We start from the raw sequence: 11,644 nt of genomic DNA, 5'->3' as shown, positions 1-11,644 counted from the left end.
TGGTCTTATTGGTATTCCTTGCAAATACCTTTCCAAATCTTCAAGTTCCCCCTCCTATAGCCTCACTTCCCAGTTTTCACAGGGTTTAATGCTTTTAGCCCACTCCCTTGCTAGTGAGGAAAACAGTAAATTCTCCCATCCTGGGATATTAATGTTTTCCTCTAAATCACAAATAGAGATTTTTTACTTTGTGATCCTGTTCATGACACCAAATGTATCGCCAGTGCAATATTTATAGCATCAGTGGTGACTATGAATAAGCCAGCATAGTTCTTAATTGCAAAATATAAAAGACTTTCCATATAGAAGGCAGAAGAAAAACATTTATTTAAACACCAGAAAGCTAAACCCCAGAACCAGAAAGGAAAATCTGTCATGATGATGAAGAAGTTAATAAACATGATCCCAGCAGAGGGCAAAGTCATTCCCAAACCTCCCCTCCCTCAGCCAGGGCCTTCTCACTATCAACTGTCACACTGTGTCAGTTGGCCTATGTCAGTAGGTCTGCATTCTATCCCTTCTGACCTGACCCCACTCACTCACTTCCTCCTGGTTCTGCTTTACCCTTCCCATTCCACCTCTTCAGCAAGCTTTTCCCATCACATGGGAGCCAGGCTTCCAGATCATATGAGCCTATTAATTAATGAGAAAGATCTTTTCATTTAAATTACTATTACAAGAAGGTCCACCTCTAGGCATTCCTGGGCTTTTTTCATGATGCATAGGATCAGTTCTCTGAAAGGCCTGAGTTTCCCCATGACTAGCTGAATAGTGGACTTGAGAGGTAGGTGGATGCCTGAGGTGTAGTAAATGCAGAAATGGAGCCCACAGAGACCTAGACAAGAGCTTTACACAGAATGCAACTTTGGGAAAGGTATTGTTTATCCATGTGGGCTTTGTTTTGGGCTGATCATGAATGGCTAACTTTTTTTTTTTTGGATTAGAAAAATACACATATCCACAAGTGCTCTTTGGGAACTCCCAAAGGACCTTGTTATTAGGACAGTTTCACTTGTAAACACAATATTGTAGTATGAGTTCTCTTGACAACATCATAGCAAGTCCAATATGTTATTTGTAGAATCCAAGACAGAAATAAGTGGGTGTTTTTATTTCCTATTTCATAAATGGGGAAACTGACAACCTGAGAACAACTTGCCCGGATATCATTTAGAAAATCCATTCTCAGTCTAGGGTAGAACGTAGAGCACCATTACACCCAGCTTAGTCCAATATTTTCTGTAATAAAGCAAACAGCTTCAGTGCACCACAACTTTGACAGGGCCTAATGCTGTGTCATGCACCCAGTATTCCTCTCTTACTTCTTATGCAACTAATTATCAATTCTCATATATTCTCCCTCTACAATATTTCCTGCCTATATCCCACTCTTTCTCCTGCTGTCACCTCAGTATAGGTCCTACTTGTCTAGACCATCATAACATTTCCCTAACTTACCTGACTTTTACTTGCTGGTCATTTCAATGCCACTACAAAAGTGTTGTTAAAATAATTTTTTAATTTTTTCTTGTGCAAAAATTGAGTCATGTCTCTCCTCTTCTTAAAAGTCTTCATTGGCTCCCCATTGCTGCCTGAGTTAATTTTAAGGCATGGTTCAACTGAGTATCACCTTAGCTTGTCAACCTTGTTTCATTACTCCCTTCCATTCACTTTCCATTCTAGATAAACAGACGCTCTCTTTTCCCCCAATGTACATTATTCCATGCTGTATACATTGTTTCTTGATTCCTGAAGTGTCCATCCTTCATTCTTACAGAATCACATCATAACATAATCTCAGAGGTGGAAGGGACCTCAGCAGCTCTTTAGTTCAACTTAAACAGAGAAGAAATATCTGATATAACCTGATTGACAAATGTTCATCCAGCCTCTGCTTGAAGTTTGTCATCGAGAGATTGCCTAGAACCTTTGGAGGTAGCCCATTCCACTATTGCTTGGCTCTAATTGTTAGGAAGCTTTTCCTGAGATGAAGTCTAAATGTATTTCTTTGTTTCTTCTTTTCATTGCTTCAATTCATTGTTTTGAAGACAGCTGTCAAATTCCCACTGAGTTTTCCTTCTCTAAGCTAAACATGCCATGTTTTCCTTTTGTAACTGTTGAATTTCTACCTCTGCTTCCAAATCCAATTCAAATGCAAACCTTCCATTGAAGAGTTTTATGACTCTCTCCTCCCTGAAATGATAACTTGCTCTGATATCTCATAGCAATTTGGTTTATGCCCTCTAAAGCATTTGTGAGAGGCAGTGCTGTTTAGCTATCTGGCATTGGTATTAGGAAATCAAATGAGATAAGATATGTATAGTATTTTGTAAACTTAAAGAACTATATAAATACCAGTTTATCATCATCATCATCATTGTCCTCAGTCATCATCATCATCATCCTCCTCCTGTTTTTTTAAAATTTTTCCCAATTAATAGTATTTTATTTTTTTAATTACATGTAAAGATAGTTTTTAACATTTCATTTTTATAAGATTTTGAGTCCCCAATTTTTCTCCCTCCCTCCCTTTCTTCCTCCTCCCCAAGACAGAAAGCAATCTGATATAGGTTATGCATGTATAATCATGTTAAACATATTTCCACATTAGTGATGTTGTGAAAGAAGAGTCACAACAAAAAGGGAAAACCACAACAAAGAAAAGAAAAAATAACAAAAAAAGTGAAAATATTAAACTTTGACCTATATTCGGATTTCATAGTCCTTTGAATTCAGATAGCATTTTTCATCATGAGTCTTTTGGAATTGTCTTGAATCATTATATTGCTGAGAAGATCTGTGTCTATGGTAGTTAATCACTGCACAATGTTGCTATTACTGTGAACAATGTTCTCCTGGTTTTGCTCACTTCACTCAGCATCAGTTCATATATGTCTTTCCAGGTTTTTCTGAAGTCCTCCTGCTCATCATTTCTTACAGCACAGTAGTATTCCATTACATTCATATTTTACAACTTGTTTTGCCATTCCCCAATTGATGGATATTCCTTCAATGTCCAATTCTTTGCCACTGCAAGAAGAGCTGCTATAAATATTTTTGTACATATGGGTCCTTTCCCCTTTTTTACATCATCCTGTTTTCAAGTCATGCATCAGATACCCTCAATATTGTGACCCTGGGCAAGTCATTTAACCTCAGAAATGCTTCAGGCAAATTTCTAAGACTTATAAGTTGAAGTGAAGTTTAATTCCTCATTGGACATCCCCATGCCAATGTGTGATTCTTAATATGTTACAATATTATATATTACAGTTGTTTCTCTTTTAGTCTATTTTTCCCTAGAAGACTGTAAGTTGCATGAGAGCAGGAATTATATCTTCTCTGAATTATACTTTCCGAGTGCCTAGAATATTACTCTGAACATAGTGAATATTTGATGCATGTTTAATTGAAACAATGAAAAATAATTGAGGATGACTTTTGAACAGTTAGCACCCCGTTTGATTAGATGTGGGGAATCTGCATACTTCATAATGCTGAAGACCCAGCAGTAAATTCTGAATATATCAAAGTTACTTGAGTTCCTTCCTCAGTTTCCTTGAGGATCAAAGAGGATCCACATTTTTTGTCATTTTCCCCAATTCTCTCTTCCTTCTTAATGCCATTGGCAGCTTTGGAGAAAATGAGAAGGAGATGATAGAAATGAAGGCATAAATTAATTGATCAGGCATATTCAGAATACAGGCAAAATTAACTGTTTTCTCCCATGTTCTTAAAGCAATTTTCCTGTCTTAGTCTTTAGCTGTATTCCCAAGTGCATTTTGAGTGGTCAGTCACTGTGAAGAGACCTCGAATAGTGGACTTAGGGCACTAGGGTCATTTGGACTGAAGAAGTATGAATATTTTTTTTTATGAAGTAGCAGACACAGCATTGGATGTTCCAATACAGGCACATCTTTGCTTTCTTGTACTAGTAATATGCTTTCTGTGAATATGAAATTAATGGGAAAAATATTGATTTTGGTTCTTAATTTGCTTTCAAGGATTGCAGTCTTGGTAGAGTAAGTATGAGGAATATCTTTTCATCCATTTATTACTATTAAAATGGCACTTTTAGAAAATATTATCTGGTATTAATCTGGTGAATAGTGTTATAAATGCCAGGGTTTATGTTTATTATACTTATTAAACTGGTCCTGATATCTCATAAAAAATAAAATAAATGGCAGGGTTAGAAATTTAATATTTTGTATAATTTCTCAAATCTTTAATATTCTGTTTATTAAGATTTTATTGAAATACAATACATGGAGGACAGGAGCAACGAGTGGAGTTGTTGAGATTCAGAATGGCTGAATTCCAGCTCCCCTTCAAAAAAAAAAAACCCAAACCAGAACAAAACAAAACAAAAAACCCACCACCTCCAACAACAACATTTTAGTTGCCTGTCTTTTATAAGAGGAGAGGGAAAATCACCTTTTCTTTCAGAAATTGGTTTCACAAAGAGCCAGGTTAGACTAGGACCTTTTCAAAATGATCAGAAGCTATACAACAACAAATACCTGTACCTGGGAGAGATGAGTATGGTGGATGGTGAAAGTAAATGTATACTCCTTGTAGGCAGGGATGTTTGGTTTTTGTTCTATCTCCTAGGCCTGGACCTACCTAGGACAGAACCTAGCAGAAACCTCAGTCCTTTGATGATTTTTGATCTCATCAATGTGGTCAATCCCTTCAAAAAAGCTAATCACAGCCCTCTTGGACTTTCTCCTCTTGTCTCTAGAGTCTATGGACTTTCTGATCCAGAGAAGGCAACCTCTCCCATCCCCAGGGGAAATAGAAAAAGTGGGCAGGGTCCACCTAGCTAGTACAAGAGTTAATGTACCTCAAGTAAAACTCCAGCTCAAAAGAATTCTCTCCACCCAGGCGCCACTGGGCAATTGAATTGTTGGTTCCATGTAACAAAGTTTTGTCAAGCACCTTTTATTTGCTAGGCTTTTACTGTTAGATAGTCATTCCTTTGGCAAAATAACTTGTAAACCTTAAGGCAGAATACAAATGTGAATAGTTATCCTTCCCCTCTCTCTGTTTTATTTTAAATCTTCCAGGGGCTAATATATTATGTCACTAATAGCTCCGTGTGAATGAGTTTATTAGATCAGTGTTCTGACAGGCAGTCTGAGAGCACTGGGTGCCTGAGGGAAGCCAGTGGAAAAAGGGTACAGACAGGAGAGGTAGGGGTTCCAGAGACAAACTTTGCAGACTGACAATTCTACCTCAGGACAGCCTTGTTGATGACGTTAATTTTCCTCTTTGAATGTCAACATTAATCTTCCTTCAGGTCTCTTACCCTCTGTGTCTTCTCCTAGCCCTTAGCGTACTTGATTTTTGTTAAACTTTACCTGTTACCTTTTTTCATTCCTTCCCTATCTTTGATAATTTCCTCAGTTGTCTCCCTATGATAGTTCATTTCAACTGACACCATTTCACATATATGGCAGCAAGAACTGAAGAGACCAGTAGAGGCAGACAAGGCAGAGCAATGGTGGAGATTGATGCAGATTTGCATTTTTGGTTTCAGTTTTGTTTCTTGACGCATCATGAGATTTAGAGCTGGAAGGGACCATAAAGATAATCTAGTCAACACTCTCATGTTACAGTTAAGAACACTGAGGCTGACAAAAGTTAAATAACTGGCCCAAATTCAAGTTAAGAAGCAGTAGAATTGAAATTCAAATTCAGGTTCTGATTCCTTTATAGACACACACATCTCTGTATATATTACATTAATCTTTTTATTTTTATTTATAAAACATATATTTTAATATATTGTTCATGATATATTTTGAATTTGCTCATGTGTCTCCATTTTTTGAACTCTAATCCCAAGCAAGTCAAACTATACTGAAACTCACTCAGCTTTAACTGCATGAATAAATTTGACATGGGACTAACTTAATCCTTCAAGCTGATTTGTGATCTTAATGATGTTCAAACAGGAAGTTCCTTGCTATATAAGGAAACAGTTAAGAAAGATACCATGGCAATTTAAGTAGACTGAATATAATGGCCCAAATACAATTAGCCTTTCCTATAGGCTAAAAAAATGTGAAATTCATGGTATTTCCCAGGAGATCCAAGAGAAAAGATCTCTGGTCTAAGCCAGAGAACTAGACTCAATTCACCAAGAGGAGACATGAGCTAACCCTGTCCTGGGCCTCCAATTGTTTGACTGAATCGACCAGTCAGCTCAATGAAAATGCCTGTATCTTTTCCATTAAGAGCCTCTTACACAACCAGAAGGTTTGTCTGGCAAATAATGAACCAGAGTTAGGGGACATGCTCATCTTTCAGGTTTTGTGCTCAGAAGGAAGCAAGAAAATCTTTGCAAGCAGCTAGTAAGAAAGCTCAGGATAAACAATAGAAAATACAAAGGACTTTCTTTTTCCCACTTTCTGTCCAGAGGGGAAAGAGATGTGAAGTATCAAGGGGCTTCTCTCCTCTCAAAAAAGCATTCATGGGTAAACAAATCGGTGCCATCCTTTCTGTGCCCTGTGAAACCAGGAGTGCAGCATGGGGAACAAAGATAAATCTTGGAAGATCTGACAGCAGGAAAGGAAAAAGCAGTTCTAAAAAATAAGTAGTTCCTTGGACTCACAAAACTCAGACACTGCAGAAGACTCTTCACTAATCTTTTCAGTTCTTAGCTGCTAATTGAATTTAAATTAATGACATACATATTCTTAGTTTGTGTTGTTAAACTATATTTTGCTCTTTGATAGTCATTTGCTCAACCCTGGGAAAACATCGAATATATAATAACATGGTGGGATCCCCTGTAGCATTATAAGAAAACCAACCGGTTGGGTACGATTTAGTCATTTGTAACATATAGTATATGTATATATTTACATATGGAAAAGGGAGAGAAAATGACAGCATGCAAAATGGAAGTGTAGTCAAGTTAGTGAATTGAATTCCAATTGAAACATCATTTCTGGAAGTAGTCACTGAAGGAGGTTATTGGAAAAAAAAGAGAATTTGTTCCTCAATATATACCACCTTCCCTCAACAGGGAGACTTTGATGCCATGTCTTCATTAAAAAGGTAGTTAATGGATATAGGAATCTGACTATAGGTTTTCTGCTCTAAGCCTTGATAGATCTGATTAATTTTGCTTTCTCTAAATCAAATAGATTGCTCTGTCATTCTCCCTTAATCATACATAAAATATGTATGTATGTATATGTGTGTATTTTTGGATATATATACACACACACACACATACGCACACACATATGTATGTATATAAAATCTATTTGCAACCCACTAATTTGCAAACCTGAATATGTAATCATGTCAAAATGTAAATGACTTGGTTCTTCACACTTTGCTCTTTTGCAAAAATTACATAAAATTTCAAAAATCAATGAATTCCATTGAAAGCAGAATTCTTGACTTGTCATCACTTTTTTAGTACACTTATCAAAAAAATAGACTAAGATATATGAGAAGGGTTTACATTGCACCTGTGTAGGTATATATACACATATGTATATATAAAAATACATATATTTATATGCACCCACATACATGTACATTAACCTATAGAGCCACCTTCATACATATCCCTAGATAATACTGCTGATGAAGATTTCTATAGGCACTTAAAAGTATAATCAATTGATGTGAGAGGGAATATGTGCAAAAACTGATCACTGACTGCCAGCCTTTGTTGCTTCTGGATATTCTGCTTCTCAGACCTATAGTTAGGTCTTTACTTCAAGAGCTTCCCAGCTCTTACTGGTCTATGAAAGGCTAATCTATCTGATCCTTTTTTCTGATAATCTTTAGGTACACTCCAGTGTTAGAAGTCATTCTTTTTCTCACTCTCCGAACAGTTAGGACAGGTGGCACAACATAGCACAAGAGAAAAGGACTTGGTGTCAGAAGATGTACAATGCAGATCTGGTTCCACAGCTTACTAGGAAACTTCAGACAAGTCATTTTTCTCATTTCTCTGACTTTCAGTTTCTTTATTTGTAAAACGAGGATAGTCATACATGTAATTCTTAACTCTTAGGATCTGTGAAGCCAAAATAAGATGAATATATTAGAATATCACTATGAATCACTACTTGCATTTGAGTTGTGAAATGATAATAATGATGACTATAACCCCAGCACCCATTCCACCACACTGTGCTGTGTAAATGTCCATTCCTTCATTTCTTTATTTGCATACTCACTTAGCAAATGTTTAATAGCACTTTACATGTTAATATTAATAATTTTAATGTTAATTAATATTTAATGATATTTCTAGTATTTATTCTACTACACCACATTGTATAAGTGGTCATTCATTCATTTACACATTAATATATTTAGCAAATATTTAATAATATTCAGGATTTGTTCATTTATGTGAAATTTCAATGGATTGTGCTAGAAACTGATAAAAAATACAGAGATAAATAAGATATTGTCCCAGCTCTTAGGGGGTTTAGATATTCAAAATCTCTCCTGCTATCTAAAGCCTCATTATTTTTCAAAGAGGGGGGAAAGTGTGGACATATTTCAAGTTGATGACCTGCAATGGGAATCCAGAAGAACTCCAGCAAACAGTGAAGAACAAGATGCACTGTGCTCATAAACTGTTCAATGTAAAACCATTACTTGCTCATTTTTGCTCTAAAAATCCTACCTCACTGTATCCAGTGACTTTCAAACTTATTCACATTTTTCATTCATGTGTTGCCCAATTATTCTATCCAAAGACTAGAAATTCTACTGCATTGAACTCTCTAGCTCAGAGGATTAAACACTTAATTGGCTTTGGTCCCATTAGCCTTTATTTTCAAGAGGTCTTGATTGCCATGTGGGGAGAGATTGGAATGAACATTTCTGCAAGGAAACCTGTAACATTAAGAGAACAGAAGCAATAGGTTTACTCTGTATAACGCTTTATGGGATTTTCATATATTTAGCTTGGGCAAGCATGTTCTCTTAACCGATTTCTTTTTGATGGCTTGTGGTTCATTTGCATCAGTTAAAGAGAGCATCTTTATGACATGCATATATAGGTACAGGAAATTTACTTTGTGATTCTTATAAATATCCATGTTCAGCATGTGATATTTCATAAAAGCTGACGAAAACTGTCTTAGATTTCTCTCATTGCAAGCACATTAATTATTGTTGATTTTCTGAATAGCACCTAAAAATAAAACAATGAGAATGTCCTTTGCTGATCTATAATCCCCTTTCATTTTTCCCTTAGTATGACAAGATGCTACTTTGGAAAAACATTTTAATTTTACATTCATACATTATAATATGATAGGATAACATTCTGTGTTTTGGTTATTTGTAGGAATCCTAATAAAACACAATATTGGTGCCAGAAGCATAATTATTTTCTATGTATAACTGTGTATATATACATCTGTATATATGCAAACATGCCTACTTATATGTATGTGTTTTGTGCATAAACATGTATGTACATATGTGCACACATATATGTATGTCTCTCTATATAAATATAATTCTGCAGGAAACTGAGGGAGGAAACATTTTATTAGATTTTTTTTACTCTTCACTAGGAAATCTCTACAGAGCACTGGACTAGTCATCTGGACAACTATTGTCCAGTCTGTTACTAATTGTCGCAATGACTTCAGCTAAATAATTTAACTTTTCTGGTCCTCAGTTTCTGGATCTTTAAAATAAGTGAGATGATCTCTAAAGGTTCCTTTCAATACCGAAGTTCTGGAATTATTTGAATCCTATGTATCACAAAATGGAAGCCAGGCAGAAAGGAAGAGTCATTGAGTTGAAGTGATACCACAGGGGTTTGAGCTTATTGGGACCATGAGGCTCCGAGGCAGGTAGTATTATGGGATCCATAATGGCAAACCTCTAATCATTTTTTTCTTTTAACAAACAGGTCAGAAATTGTCCATTTAAGTGGCAGCTGTCTTTCAGAGTATTTACTTTAGAATATAATATGCTTATGCTGTTACTACATCAGACATTTTGGGAATCATTCTTTTGGCATGACTTCGAAGACTTTTTAGGACTGGGGAAGAAACTTCATTTTCTTATGATATAGTCATACTGTAATTTTAATCAAGAATTTCATTAATCAACTTTATTTGCCAACTTCATTAGGTTTAAATGAATTTTAATTTTATTAATGACCAATATTTATCAATATTTATCATTCTTGGCTTCAAATCATCCTGTTCCTTCTAAAAATCAAAAACCACATTCAAAGGACAGAGATTTGCCTCCATCACAGGTGCCACTGACTCTGAACTCATCTCCCATGTGTTCTGGGAACTATTCTGAAAGGGGTGAAGTTCTCTGTATGTGTAAGTTAGGATGTTTGTTTAAAAATATATTAAAAAAACCCAGTCACATTAGTTTATAGTCACACCTCCTAGAAAGCCTGGGTTAGAAATGGCCTTTTATTTTGGTGGGTGATGAAAGACAAAGGTGGTGTTATTTATTTATTTTTTTTCATTATGAGCTCATCACCAGCACTTGTAACAATTGTGAGACTGTTGACAGCCTTTAACGCCGTAGCTTTTAAAAATATTGCTACCCACTCCAGCTGCCAGGGAACTGTAGTGCTAGCCAAGCAATTAGGCAGCCACGGATGTTCTCAGGTCCCTTTGGATAAAGTCTATTACAGATTTATTTTATGTAACTGTAGCATTGATACCCCCCCCTCCCCTTTTTTTTCTTTCTACAGCAAGAGAAGTCCTTATGTTGTATTCTCACTGAAGGACAGAAGTGACACTGCTCTCCAGGAAATATTTCTTGTTTAAACAAGTCACAAGAAGATTATCTGAAGGGTAACAGCCAGGTTATGTAACCCATAAAAGTACGAATGATTTACAAATATTTAACAAGGAAAAAACTAATTACGCCACTCCTGTCACTGAGAGGCCAGACTCTGAAGTGGTGTAATCAATATGAGAATGTTAGCTGTAATACAGCCTGTCAGCTTTTTAACCAACCAAAAAACTTCAGCAAGTCTATAAACAGAGTTGACCCTGTCTGGGCTGAATTCTGTTTGTCTGAAGGGCCTTTCTTGCCCTGCACTAGGTGCCACTGTCCCCATTAGAGAGGCCTTTCCAAGGTCATTTGAAAGGAGTGTTTGCACTAAGGCTGCTTGGAGCATTAAGGGAACCGAGCTGATTTGCAGGGGTGGGGGACTTTGGAGATGAGGCATGGCCTTTATTTTCCTGGGGCCCCATGAATGTCATAGGAGCTGCAGCCCTCACTCCCCGAGAATTAAACTGATACCTGACTAGGCAATGGAGACTTTCTTGTGAAGAAATACATTTTAAGAAGAAGAACATTGCTGTGTATTTTATGCAGGTTATCTAAGAATTCTAATTTTAGTGGTTCAGATTTTTTATATTACAAATGAGTATCTTAGAAGCCCAGAAAATAGCGTGGCAGAGAAATGTCCTTTTCGAGTTTTATAGACAGTGGTTAAGGAATGAGAACCTTTCCAATACTGATGAGAAATGGGGCCCCTCTAGTCTCACACATGAAACTTTTCTTCCCCACTTCCTCTCCAACCATATGATTGCTCTTTTCACATTACTGATCCTTAATCAGACTGAGTCATCAAAGAAAGTGTCATCCCTTAATTCCTCTGCAA

The 11,644-nt window shown here is 36.4% G+C and overlaps 1 long non-coding RNA gene across 2 annotated transcripts; it reads left to right on the top strand.

Moving 5' to 3' along the window:
- The first annotated feature begins 538 nt into the window (after positions 1-538).
- LOC140520985 (uncharacterized) lies at positions 539-10,856 on the top strand. Of its 2 annotated transcripts, XR_011972739.1 has the most exons (3): positions 539-874; positions 1,778-1,935; positions 10,724-10,856. It is a non-coding gene; the product is annotated as an uncharacterized lncRNA (long non-coding RNA). The 2 variants fall into 2 exon arrangements; XR_011972740.1 differs by lacking the exon at positions 1,778-1,935.
- The last annotated feature ends 788 nt before the right edge of the window (positions 10,857-11,644 follow it).

The sequence above is a fragment of the Notamacropus eugenii genome, chromosome 1 (genome assembly GCF_028372415.1).
Source record: "Notamacropus eugenii isolate mMacEug1 chromosome 1, mMacEug1.pri_v2, whole genome shotgun sequence".
NCBI classification, from domain to species: domain Eukaryota; kingdom Metazoa; phylum Chordata; class Mammalia; order Diprotodontia; family Macropodidae; genus Notamacropus; species Notamacropus eugenii.
This window is presented reverse-complemented; position numbering and strand designations above follow the sequence as displayed.